A 13775-nucleotide genomic window follows, 5' to 3' on the forward strand; every position below is an offset into this window, starting at 1 on the left:
CTAAAAAACTGTTTTAGGGGGCAAACCCGCCTCAAATGTCACGATGAGGACAATTAGACGTGAGGATCATCTGACCCCTGTGTCCCCCTCCGATTCTCATGAAATTTGACAGGTGTATAGAGAGGCCGTATGCCCCCTGTTTCCTTCTATGCCATATTTACGTGGTTTCGGGGTCAGATCCCCACTTCAATTTCTCCCCATCTTGACATTTGAGGGGGGGGATGAAAACACACATAAATGTGAGACATTCCATTCCAGAATGAAACCTTTAACACATATAACAAGATAGAAATGTTATACAAAAATTATGCAATTTTTCTACAGTTACAGTTCTAGAAATTAAGATAAAAAAGTTCTGGATCTTAATTTCGGATCCGCTAGGATCCGGATCTGGCCATCCCTACTATACACCTGTCACGTTTCATGGAAATCGGAGGGGAACACAGCGGTCAGATCTCCACTTCAATTTGTCCTCATCTTGACATTTGAGAGGTGGTTGCCCCCTAGAACAATTTTTTTGTCGAAACAAAAAAACACGTATTTCTTCATTTGGGCCCTGCAAGTTTCACGGAAATCGGAGGGGGAGACTTAGACCTCCCTTGTAAGTGTATTAATTAATTACAAATCGCGCATGCGCGCACACACGTGTGTATGTATATTATATATATATGTATATTAGCAGGTAACAATATGTTATCTGCACATTCTTACTTTCCAAAGAAGCGCAGGTGGGATGGCAAAGCGGATCCGGATCCGAAAATTCCGGATCCGAAAATTTTTAGGATCCGGAACCAACCGGATCCGCTAGGATCCGGATCTGGCCATCCCTAGTTAGCACAGCGCGCTGCGACGCCAGGGGTTCCGGGGTCAAATCCCGGTTTGAACATCAGTATTCTTTGTGAGTGACCATTCATCAATTTTATCATATCATCACTCATCCTCATCGTCGTGATTATCAAAAAGTGGCAGAAAAGCGAAAAAAATTAAACCAAATCAATTATGTTAAAATAATATTTAGATTATTTTTACAACAATTGCAAGAATTCTTTCATTTTAAATAGAAGGTTTTATAAAAACACCAGAAAAATTTAAAAAAATGAACCCTCGCAAGACGACAACCCAGCCTATGGAGAGGTAGCATCTCGGCGTCTTCGTATTTTCGAACTCACTTTACCTTGTTCGGCTGAAGGAGATGCCAGTTTGGTTGCGTTCCGAAATTTCTCTTGGCAAGCGAAGGGTCAAGTGTCTCTTTGTGTCCCGAGGACGATCAGATCTTCGCACACAGCAATGGGCAAAAGAAATCCATTTGATGGCAGAGAGTCGGGCCAAGTTCTGTTCACAGGAAGCCATTTAAAGAAGGTGCTCTCAAGTTGGAAACTATTGGTTCCCTTGGGGTGTCCTGGGAGAAGGAAGTGCCAGATAAAATCCACGACCAGCGGACCACCAGGAGATGCGAACGCAACGAATAAAAACCCACTCCTTGGTGCTCGTGGCAGAGAAACAGCAAACAGATCTCAATCGAGAAACACACGTTAACAGAAAAAAATGTTTACTTATTTATTTTTTATTTATTATATTCACAAGGTTGCGATCAAGTAATATAGAACACCTTTTAAACAATATTTAATGTAAACAATGGCTTGATGGTCTGTCTATAGAGTAAAAAGCTACAAAAAACTATTTCTAAGGAAAATTGGATAACTTACAATCACTTACATGAATACATTCAATATTATACAGGGTGTTCATAAATTATTCATCCCATTAAAATCAAAATATCTTTACTGTAAAAGGTTTCTCGCAAACAATAGACATGGAAATACATCATTCATTGTCTCAAATAATCTTTAGTGAACATACTTCTCATTATTAATAAACCTTTACATGGGCACCCCGAGCGGCTTTCACAATATGAAGTCTATTGATGAATTCACTCCACATGTTGCGGATCATATCCACGGTGATTGATGCCACAGCCTCCTCGATCCTGGACTTCAATTCCACCAAGGCCGCAACTTTCTTGCTGTAGACGATGTCCTTCACGTAACTCCACATATAGAAATCTAGGAGCGTCAGGTCCGGGGACCAGTTACAGGAAATGTTGTTTACCACAACCACAACCACAACACACACATTGCCTTTTCCTGTACCGTCGCCATTTTCACTGTCTTACTGTTTTGCCGCAATGCATGATTGTACCGAGTAGTGCAAAGTACATGGAATAATTTTTTGGAGAAGTTCTTCATGTTAATAATAACGACCTCCACTCCACTTGCATAGAAAGTTTTTTTATGGACAACATTTATGGGGTGATAAATATCTAGACACGCTGTATATAGTAGCAAATTGAAATAATAAAGAAGACTAGGGTGTTCTATACCTTTTTTGAATAGAAATCGGAAGTATAAAGATGTGTGGGTGTGGATGTGACTGTAGATGAAATGCCCTATTCGTGGGATGAAGATGAAAATTTTAATACATATGCAGAGAGAGCACTGGGATATCTACAATATTTCACTGAAGTGTTTACGTATTTTATAAAAATCGATTTTTAAATCCCTTGCCATACCACTCTCTCATATATATACAGGGTAATTCAAAATGAATGGTGCAACTTTACACAGTTATTATGACATTACTATTTATGATAGAAAATCAGACATGGCATCATTATAAAGAAAAACTGGAAGTTTTATTCTCACTTAGCGGGCTTATTCTGCTTAGCCGATGCTCCACCAGGATCGCCAGTGTCGTAAAATGGCTAATGACCACTAGAAGGCGTATTGTGTGTTAAAGCTATCGAGAATGATTCAATCACAATTATGCCAAGACATTTCCTCATGCGTTTCGGTAGTAATGCATATGTTTCACACTTTCGAAAGATTTGCCAAAGTTACAACTGCGAATTGTTAGTGCCTTCGAAACCGTTGACAACGACTTGCTGTCTCGTGCATAGCAACTACTTGATTATCGTTTGGACCTTTTCCGCGTTACACGTGCTTCCCATGTTGAATCTTTATAATGTGAGTCATGTGAGTAAAACTTCCAGAGTTCTTCTTTATATAGATGCCTTGTCTGATTTTCTATCATAGATAATAACGTCATAATATCTGTGTAAAATTTCACCATTCATTTCGAATTACCCTGTATAAACCCCCCACACACATGTGTGTGTATGTATCCGAATATTTAATCCTGGATCCAATAGCCGAATCTTCAAAGATTGTTACACCCTCCACTAATGTAAGTTATCGTAGATAAGAGAGATATTTCTTAATGCAAACTGAGAACTTTGTCAACTATCCTAGAATCTTCTTTACCGTACTTGTTCTACTGAAACCAAAACCGTGGATCAAGATTTTAGTCTTTCAGGCTGCAATATTTGGCGAATTGTACCATTTCAATCTCCACGGAACGTAACACCGGACCATTCTCCTTCTCCGAATCCGTGAATATCGCCAGGAGAGGAGGGAGAGTCGTTAGTAACAACAGAAGCAATAGCATCGGACCATAGGGTTAGGCAAACTTGGAGCATTTCCCTCGATCTTATTAAAAGAGTCGCGCAGTTTCGCGTGATGGCCGTGCAGCTCCCCGCCAATGATCCCCAGGCGGACGCTTAGCTAGGAAGGAAAAGTGCAACAGGAAGCCCCCCTGAACGCTTGATGCTTACTGTAATGAGACACGTGAAGGGAAAGGGCAATTTCGCTCCACGGCGAGAGTTTTGCCGCAATGTCTGTGTCGAAGCTCTCTCTCCAAAATAACCTCAATGTCCGAGGAATGCGCAGCGGGCGTCGTCGCTGGAAATGATTTCAGAAATTTTGTCCAACTTATAATTGACCCTGTTTCGGTGATAGTGCTCTTATTAAAATAGCTGAGACTGGCGTAGTTTTCCTGCCGAGATCCTCTCCCAAGATGGCACATTGCCAAAAAGAGACGAAAAACAAAAGCTTAGATACCTTTAAAAATAATATGACCCAACTAAGGACTTAAAATTGAAGAATTGCATATTTCGAGTCTCTTAACAGCTTTATTTATGCAGTATCAAAAATTAATATAAACTTTATTTTTTGATTATCAAAACTGAACATATAACACACCCACACACACACCCACACCCCCCCCCCCACACACACACATATATATATATATATATATATATATATACACACACACACACACACACACACACACACACACACACACACACACCCCACACACACACACACACACACACACACACACACACACACCTGGTGTTTCTGAAATAATTGATGGGTTACAAAAAAATGCAACGTTAATGAAACCAGTCCAGAACGAACGAGGAACTCAAGAACTCAAACTGTCTTTTTACACCTACAAATGTTCAATGTGTGCACCACGGGAGACACAGAACACATCGACACGATAGTCTACTTCTTGCCACACTCGCATGAACATGGCCCTGTCGATAGTGTCTATCACTGCGGTTATACGCTCCCTTAGGGCTGCGATATCACGCGGCATTGGTGAGACGAATTAAACTCCACAAAACAAGTCACACGAGGTAAGTTCCAGTAATCTTGGGGACCAAAACATTGCACAAAACACTGTGAGTTATGTGGGTGATTTGAGTGTCGCCTAGCGGCAGGGATGTGAACTCTCAGCGTAACAAAAGATACACGTACAAAAGTTTGCTTTCCTCGATCGTTCTGGACTAGTTTCATTAACGCAAGTTCAATAGTTTACTTGGAATAAATTTTTGTAACCCCTCAATTATTTATGAAACAGCCGGTATATATTTGTCATTGTCATTGATTTGGTGTTTTAAGTCCACTTTATGCACAGTAAGACTAATCGGGACTGGACCTATATTTTAAAGTGTGCCTCCACCGGGTATCGAACCTGGAACCTCTTGATTACAATGCGAGGACGCTACCACTGCGCCATGGCTTATATTTGTATCTGTATATGTATGTATGTGTATATATATATATATATATTATATTATGTATGTATATATATATATAAATATTGTATATATTATAAATTATATTTGTACAAATTATTATATAATTATGCTTCACTGTCATAAAATATTCAACCCTAATATCAAATTTGCATACATTTCATTAGTTTTATTACACTGAATTAAACTATGTAACATTCCGTTCCATGTACTACATATTCGGAGTGTTCATGAATTACCCACGACCATACTTAATAAAATATATCGTAACAATATGCACAAGCCCAACAGACAACCATTTAATTTTTCATGTATCATCAGAACATTGGCATCCGGAGGGGTGCAAGAGGGGGAATGAAAATGAATGTCAATCTAAAATTATGTATTTCTCATACTATATAATTTCATGTCAACTCACGGTAGTTTTAATTAATTATTATAAGGGTGCGATAATTACAAATGAGACTTGTACGGACTGTTAAAAATCACGATAACTTCAAACTGAAGCAGTGTTTTAAAGGAAATGCCTTGTTTGCCTGGAAGAAATCCTGCGTTAGAATAACGAGGTCGAGGAATATATAATATACGAGATCGTCCACGTTGGCATTGCATGGTATTTTGACTGCATAACGTCACTTTCATACTTCTTTACGTTCATAGAGAGGACGAAGATGAAAAATGTCAGTCCGAAGTTGGCGAAAGGCGAAATTCAAGAGAATCTCTTTTGTATTTCAATTAATTAACTTCGTATTTAAAAATCTTCAAGCAATCGTGATGATAAGGACTGATATGAAACTGACGAAAAGACAAGCTCAATGGAATATCAATTCCATATCCGGAATATATGGAATTGGTTTGGATTTGGTAAAGTGTTGACTCAACGATCATCCCTTTCCATGCACAGATAAACTAATCGTGATGCGATCTACAGATTAAAGTACGATAAAAACTTCTGAATTGCGTTTTCTTGGATCGAACTTGGGACTTAGATGACAAGGCCGAACTACTAGTATTCTATAATAGAACGTAAAATAACATAATATAAGTGTAACAATTATTGGAATCGAACCAGAAACAAAGATTTGATAGCCATGATTGATTGATTAAGTTGGTGTTTTAAGGCCACTATATGCATAGTAAGGCTAATCGGGACTGAACCTACAGTTTAAAGTGGGATTCGAACGACTTGTGCCTCCACAGGGTATCGAACCCGGGGCTCCTTGATTTACAAGGCAACGATTATACCACTACGCCATCGGGGAGGCCTGATAGCCATGATATCAACTTATTTTATTAGGATTCTATGCAAATCATATTATTTATTATTGAGCCCCCGATGGCGTAGTGGTAACGTCAGTGCTTTGTGATCAAGGTGCCTCAGGTACGATACCCGGTGGAGGGTTCAAATTCCACTTTAAACTTTAGACTCAGTCCCGATCAGCCTTTTGTGCATAAACTTATAAAACTCTTATTATTATATGCCTTTTTGAAAGGCAATATAACTTGCTTGTACTGTCAAATCTAACAAGTAAAACACTATTAATTGTCTCTTGCATGGAAATAAGAACTCCACGCATAGTACACGAACGACGACTATGTTATTTACCTGTAAACCTACATAATGGGGATATTTTTTTGTAACGATAATATAGCTCTTGCTGGGACAGCTCCAAGCAACAATGGTAAGTTTAGCGAAGTTGAACTTTGACCCGAAATTGTTTGCCTTAGAATTGAGCTGTTGTGGTTGTTGTATGAGGAGAAAGGACTTGCCCTCACCCCCGTTCGCTTTCGCTTGCTTTTGCTCATAAGAAGCAATTTGTATGTAAATGAGACCGTTAGACTTGACGGTGTTCGCCCTGAGTTCAATTAAGGCAGTACTCAGAGCGTTGAAGGGCAAAGTACTTCACACTCTCCATGGTCAATCGGAAAGCGATTACCATGAAATGCAGCCAGCTTCGTTTTCTTGGGCTGAAATGTTCACAGTTATGGAATAGGAACGTCTCGTCGGAACTCAAACTGCCCCATGAAATGACCCACGAGCAGAGACAACTCTATGGCAAAGTGAATCAACAGATCAACAATAATAATTCTCCAATTTCGTAAAATAATTTAGATCAGCACGTTTAAAATCCCCGCTGCAAGACACAATACGGCGAGGAATAGGATACTAGTGCTTATTCCGCGTTCGAAGATTGCATATTGTATGTCATCCTGATTAAAGTAGCTAGTGTCATACAGGGCTTTCCCCTGAAAACATCTATTTTTTTTGTTTGCTTGATTTATTTAACGCTGCTTGCTTGCTCTATTAGATTAGCTGTCCCGGAGTTAGATAAGCGGACAATGGAAAGGAATCTTTCATACAAGCTGGAATGGCTGAGTCAGGATGTCTGACGAGCGGATTTGAAGCCGGAACTTATAGAATACAAGTTCGTCACCTTATTCGCTCATTTTAGTGGTTCGGATCTGATTTTTGGGACACCTTGTAGCTATATTCTTATTTATAAAATCTGAATTGCATTCGCAGTTATTTGTCATCAACGAAAAAAAATTGGCTGTTATCCCACTCACAAGATGAATTATGAAATCGTGAGTTCTTTACATCTTTATTCAAGAATGCTCACTTAAATAAATCAGTTAATCTGTAACCTTGATTGGTTTGTAACGGTAAAATACGAGACAGTCTACGACCATATACAAATACCATACCAGGCATTTCCATTAACTTATACGAGTTATTTTATTTTTATGCGGCTACAACTTCTTATCCTTTTGGTTTTTATTTGACATATCATTGTATGATTAATTGCTGTTCTTAGTTAATTCACGGAATAATCAATGTCGTCGCACCAATACCAAATCCACGAATGTGGATATACGTTAGCATAGGATCCTATAAACAAAAAAGCACATGCTTGATTTTGACATTGTTGCAACGATGTGTGAGAGTTCCCCATTGAAATAAAACCTATTGTACGAGAAGATATTCAATACTTAATACTTGCTTGAACGAAAATAGTTTGCTTTCAATTCTCCTATGCAACTAAATTATTTACGAGTGTCACATTTTGTTTGATGTGTAAACTAAGTCATTTTTTCCTGCATGAGATATGAAATCGAATCCAGTAACTCATTAATTGTTTTAGTTTATTTCACGGATACAACTTGATAGTCACTATAGTCAGGTGCTACTTAAAAAGCATAAGAATATTGGAAATGCATCATACTCGATGATAATTTGCCACTAAAATATACATTGTTATTACTAAATCAATTGCAAAATTCTAAACGCAATACGTAAAATTCTGGATTTTGTTTAGTTTTTGAGCATTCAGAATTTTATTAAAGAACTGTATTTTGAAAAAGTTAGGGTATAATGTATACTAAATGTAATTATCGTACACATCTAATAAAAAAACATTCCAGATTCAGTTTCTACGTGTGTGGATTCCCATCGCTTGCAGTTAAAATGTAGAAAAAGAGACAAAGCTTTTAATTTCACGGTAGGCCTTTTGATGCGCGGACGCTCTATATGTAGAAATATCCTTTTCCCATTTCAGATTTTTACTCCTTTTCTTTCTTCTCTTTTTCTGTGTATGGGCTTTAATGCTTTATCTTCCGGTTGTCTTATTTCCATTCTGATTAAAAATCCCGTCCGGACGAGAGATGACATGGCCGTCGCGCATTCTACGCTACTTACCTCGGTGGTTCGCCAGGAAACTGTACTTGTAAACAGCTCCCTGTTGGATCGCTTTGATCGATTGTAGTCAGCCGCGGGCGGTTTCTATCAAACGCTCGCTCTCGCTTTTCTGACACACTTTGACCAAATGTAGCGCTCGTTCGTCCAATCTTGTCAGATGAAGGTGAGATGCGCCACAATGCTCATCTGATCCCATTTTACGTAAAGGGAGAACAATCCAATTGCAATCCAGGTCTCCTGCACATCCAATTAATGATCGACGTCAAAACCAAAGCCTGAATCTACGCAGGGTAATTTCTCCTGATGACGGTATTGAAATCTATCGAATGTTCGTGTTTTGGTGTCAGAATGCTATACTTGAGCTTCAGCTGTCCTGAATTTTAGTGCGCTTTCCTACGATTGCTAAGACTCCTGGATATATTTACACGTGGTACATGCAAAGAGTTCAAAAATGTCGGAAGCTTAATGATGCTCTATAATGCTTACGTTAGAGCGAAAATTGAATACGCAAGCATAGTGTGGCACCCTCAAACCCAGCAAGATATAAACAAAATAGAACAAATTCAAAGTAAATTCTTAAGACACTTAAAGTACAAACTATATGGTATATACCCTCAAATGGAATCCCGTGAGAACTTTCTCAGATATTTTAACCTAACAACTCTCAAGAACAGACGCATCATGCATCAGCTCATTTTCCTCCACAAAATTTTAAATAATCTCATTGAAGCTCCTTTCGCCCTGTCACAGCTCGACTTCTACGTCCCCTCAAGCAAATTACGACCAAGAAGGCAACTCTTCAGCCTCCGTCGTAATAGAACCAACGCTCTGGCAATATTCCCAATTTGGAATATGTGTAAAACATTTAATGATACAATCAAAAGTGAAAACAGTGTGGACTTATTTTTCACGACCGCAATTTTAAAAAGGAATATACTAAAATTACATAAATTATGATAGAGCCTAAGACTTGTATGTTTGTTAAATGTTTTCTGTCTATATACTACATTGATCTGTGCAATTTTTCAATAATTTTCAATAATGTTATCACAAAATTATTGTATAATGAACGCCATTAATGGGTAATATACCTGTTGCGTTCAATTTCTGAAATAAATAAATAAATAAACCTTTCCTTATAAATACAGTCTGCATCCACGGTGCTTTCTATTTTCACTACGGCAAAGTTTAAGTCCACATTATGATACGAAAGTTAATTCTTTCAGTCTATGACATAGATATCAGATTACAAAACAGTTAAAATATCTATTAATGATTTCCAAGTGATGCGTTAAAAAAAATTGCGTAGCATTGGATTCGAACATGTATCAAAGTATCAGTGTTCTGTGTCCGTGATAGCATGATACAATGCTCAACAATCAAAACATAAGCATATGTTTTGGAACGTGGAAGATGGTGTAAGTGGAAAGAATTTAGCTACACTCTGAGTTAAGGTCGTCACTAGTGATTGTGACGTTTTCGCTTTAACGTGAGTATCAGGAAAGAATCTCAACTGTGCTTGTATGGTCTCAGCTAATAAATACCTTTGTTGTTCAAAGCATTACATAAATACATTATCAACGTGGTACTCATTTGGGTCGGGACAATGTGCGTGTTTGCAAATGTTTAACTTCTAGATTACTGATATACGGACTGAAACACTCACGTGCTAAAATATGCACCTTCTTGAAAATCAGCTGGGATAGAATTAGACAAAATGATGTTGCCTTATGCGAAATTGAACACGGATAATCTGACACAATAACCAACACTTCAAAGGACAACATTAAGGCTGGTTTGAAATTGAGACGATGTAGGCTGAAACAAAGGTATTACTTTCAATGAATCGAGGGTAAGGTTTAATCTTTTCCTAATTTTAATGCAGATGCTACTCTGTAAAATGTGCTATGTAGAAATATCACCTATTTTGATGTTTATGTCGCCGAGCTTTATTCTTTCTCTCTTACTCTCTCTCCTTCCTTCTATTTCCCATGTCTGTTTGTCTCTCCATCTAACACGCTATCGTAATCTCCCATGTTATGGTTAGTGCTGCAGTCTATTTTTGCTGCTGTTGATATTGGCAGATCCACCCCACATGAAGTAACATGTATGGAAAGGTTTGTCTTGCATTTTCTGTATCTCGTATGCTATTTTAAGCCGGCTTGGTTCATCCTTAGGCTAATTGCAACGATGAAGGGACAAGAAAAAATGACCACCCATCAAAAGGCAGAACTCGAGCCTGAACCTTCGGTGCGATACTTTGTACTTAGTATCGGAGGGATAATGTTTCCTTTTCGTTCTTTGTGTTTTAGTCAGATTTATTATGTTTCGTGAGGTGTTTTGAACAGACACAGTGCATTAAACAAAGAAATGCACTGTAATGCACTAAGACCGTCAATTTTCGCTGCCATCCAACTACCGTTAAAAAGAATGACGGTGACCGTTTTTGAAGAAGTAACGACCAGGACACAGTTTAAGGTAATTTGAATGATTCAGTTTGAAAAAAATATATTTATGGTGTAACCAATCTACCAATCTAATTTATAATTATTTTCATCTTTATGAATTATAAAATATTTAAATTGAAATAAAAAACGGTTGTGTACCGTTTTTATAAATTAATAGGCAGGTTGTTAAATTTTTGACGGTATAATATTGTAAATTTTACGTTAACTTCTAACAGTGTGGAAAGGAGGGGATAGGCCTAACGGTAGCTATGGGACTTCTGGAGAAGATATGCTTCCTTCCTCCAGGGTATCTATACTCCTCCCAAGAGAGAGGGCATATTAGAGAAATGAATAGACGGATGAAAAGATCAAATGTTGATGTTTTTTCCTTGAAATCAGTATTACACACATATTGATTGATTGATTTGATTTGACTTAGCTTTCCTGCCACTTTTAGCTAATCGCAAAGAAGATGATGGTGAAATTGATGAAGAGACGCTCACACAAAAATATCCATGCCCAAGTCTGGATTCGAACCCGGGACCCCTGGCATCGATTACACACGTCTGGGAAAAATTGTCCTTGGCTGGGATTGAGCCTATGGTTTGCGGATGAAAGCTCTGGACTTTAACCAACAGTCTACTAACACCGTTATATTCTCAACCATCCAGTTGGTGCTCAATCCCTGAGAGACAAATATATTTTGATTTCTGTCAAATATTCTATTGTTTATTAACACAATTTTCGTACGTCAAAAATAAAGGCATTCTTACAGAAAAAAACAAGGTTATATGCGACGTTTTTGAATTCATATTTTGGGGATATTCCTTTTGAAATTAAAACTTGTTTTCGTGTTTGCTTTCGTGCGTGCGTGTATGCTGGATCTTGTTCTCCATATTATTTTCCTCCAATACATTATCATTATTATGAAATATAGTTTGCACTATTTCACGAAGTGAAAATATGAAGCAAATTCCTCAGGTTCTTTCACACGCAGCACTAAATAAACAAACATGCCGGGGAACCGAACATTACTCCTTGTCGAGAACACGATACATTACGTCCGACAATCGTCATCTCATGTTTCTCTTTGTCATTACTGCTCAATCAACTGAACTGTATACCTGAGAATTGTATACAAACCGCAGAATAGTAATTAATCGATTGATGGGTTACTTCATTGCTCTGTCACTACAACCTAAGTGCACAAGACAGTGCACAAAATACAACTACAAATCGTCCATTGCTATATTATTTTGTTATATCCGTCGGCAACAAAATTTACACGTGTTGAGGAGAAAAAACAGCTTGTACTTTTAATAAACGTTTCTAGTAGTGTGTTTTGTGCTATTACTGGCTCGATAAATGATGAGCCCCTCTCAGGCAGATTTGGCTACACTTAAAACAGGCTCAACATGCCCATATGAGCTTTTTGCTCAAGTGTGGAACCCTGCCTAATCCAAGATTTTTGTGAAAATGCCCTCGGGAAGTTCCCGTGAAATGATGACCCCTCTCAGATTGATTTGCCTACACTTATAAAAGGCACTTCTGTGAGATTGTTGTCCATAAATTTGTTAAAAATATGCCCCTCTTGATATTTTTTGATATCTTAAGTATAGTGACTGCTATAGTGCCCTAGCAGGTATAGATTTCAAAATATTAACAATTTTGTTAATATTGCACTTTTCAGAAAATTCTATTTATAAAAATTAGGCATTTACAGCTTAAGTATTGCATATATCAGGAAAATTATAGAGACATAAAATGTAGAGAATCATGCCTAGAATATGCCTACAAAATTTCAAGTCTCCAGTACTGATAGTTTTTGAAAAATCTCAAATTAAAAAAATTATCGATTTTTTAACAAAACTTCTAAACAGCCTCTAGATTTCAAATATGCAACCCCCATGCACCTATCTTGAAAAATAGGCAAGTTATTCAAGATCTAGAGAACAACAAGAGATTTTTGAAAAATTATAGAGATCAAAAAGTTGCATCTTGCCATGCCCAGGCCAAAGCAACAAACCCCATGTCTCTAGGATTCATGGTTCCAGAGATAATCAAAATCCAAAAATTCTAAACTTCAAATATGCAACCCCCATGCTTCTATCTTGAAAAATAGGCAAGTTATTCAAGATCTAGAGAACAACAAGAGATTTTTGAAAAATTATAGAGATCAAAAAGTTGCATCTTGCCATGCCCAGGCCAAAGCAACAAACCCCATGTCTCTAGGATTCATGGTTCCAGAGATAATCAAAATTCAAAAAATTATCGATTTTTTCAAAATTTGAGTATGTTGCTCTGGGGAACATGCAGAGTCACCCCCAGGAATATAACTGGCCTAGGATCAAAACTAGTGAAAATTGCAAAAATAAAATAATCGATTTTTTCAAAATTTCAGTATGTTGCTCTGGGGGCCACCCACACCCACCCACACCCACCCACACCCACCCACATCCATACATATTTACTTCCCGGTACACTTCTATTGCATTATGTTGTATAATATTATGCAATAAATTATCAGGCATGTGTTGTTTTCTGATTAATTGGTTATGACATAATGTGATGATGTGGTGTTTTCTGATTGGTTTAAATAAGCAGGGTTTCTATTGGCTCTATAAATCTATATAAGCCAGAGCACAGTGCAGATTCTTCACCATTGCTGGATCGGCAGTGGAACCCA

The sequence above is a fragment of the Lepisma saccharinum genome, chromosome 2, assembly GCF_977018435.1.
Source record: "Lepisma saccharinum chromosome 2, izLepSacc3.1, whole genome shotgun sequence".
Classification (NCBI taxonomy): Eukaryota; Metazoa; Arthropoda; class Insecta; order Zygentoma; family Lepismatidae; genus Lepisma; species Lepisma saccharinum.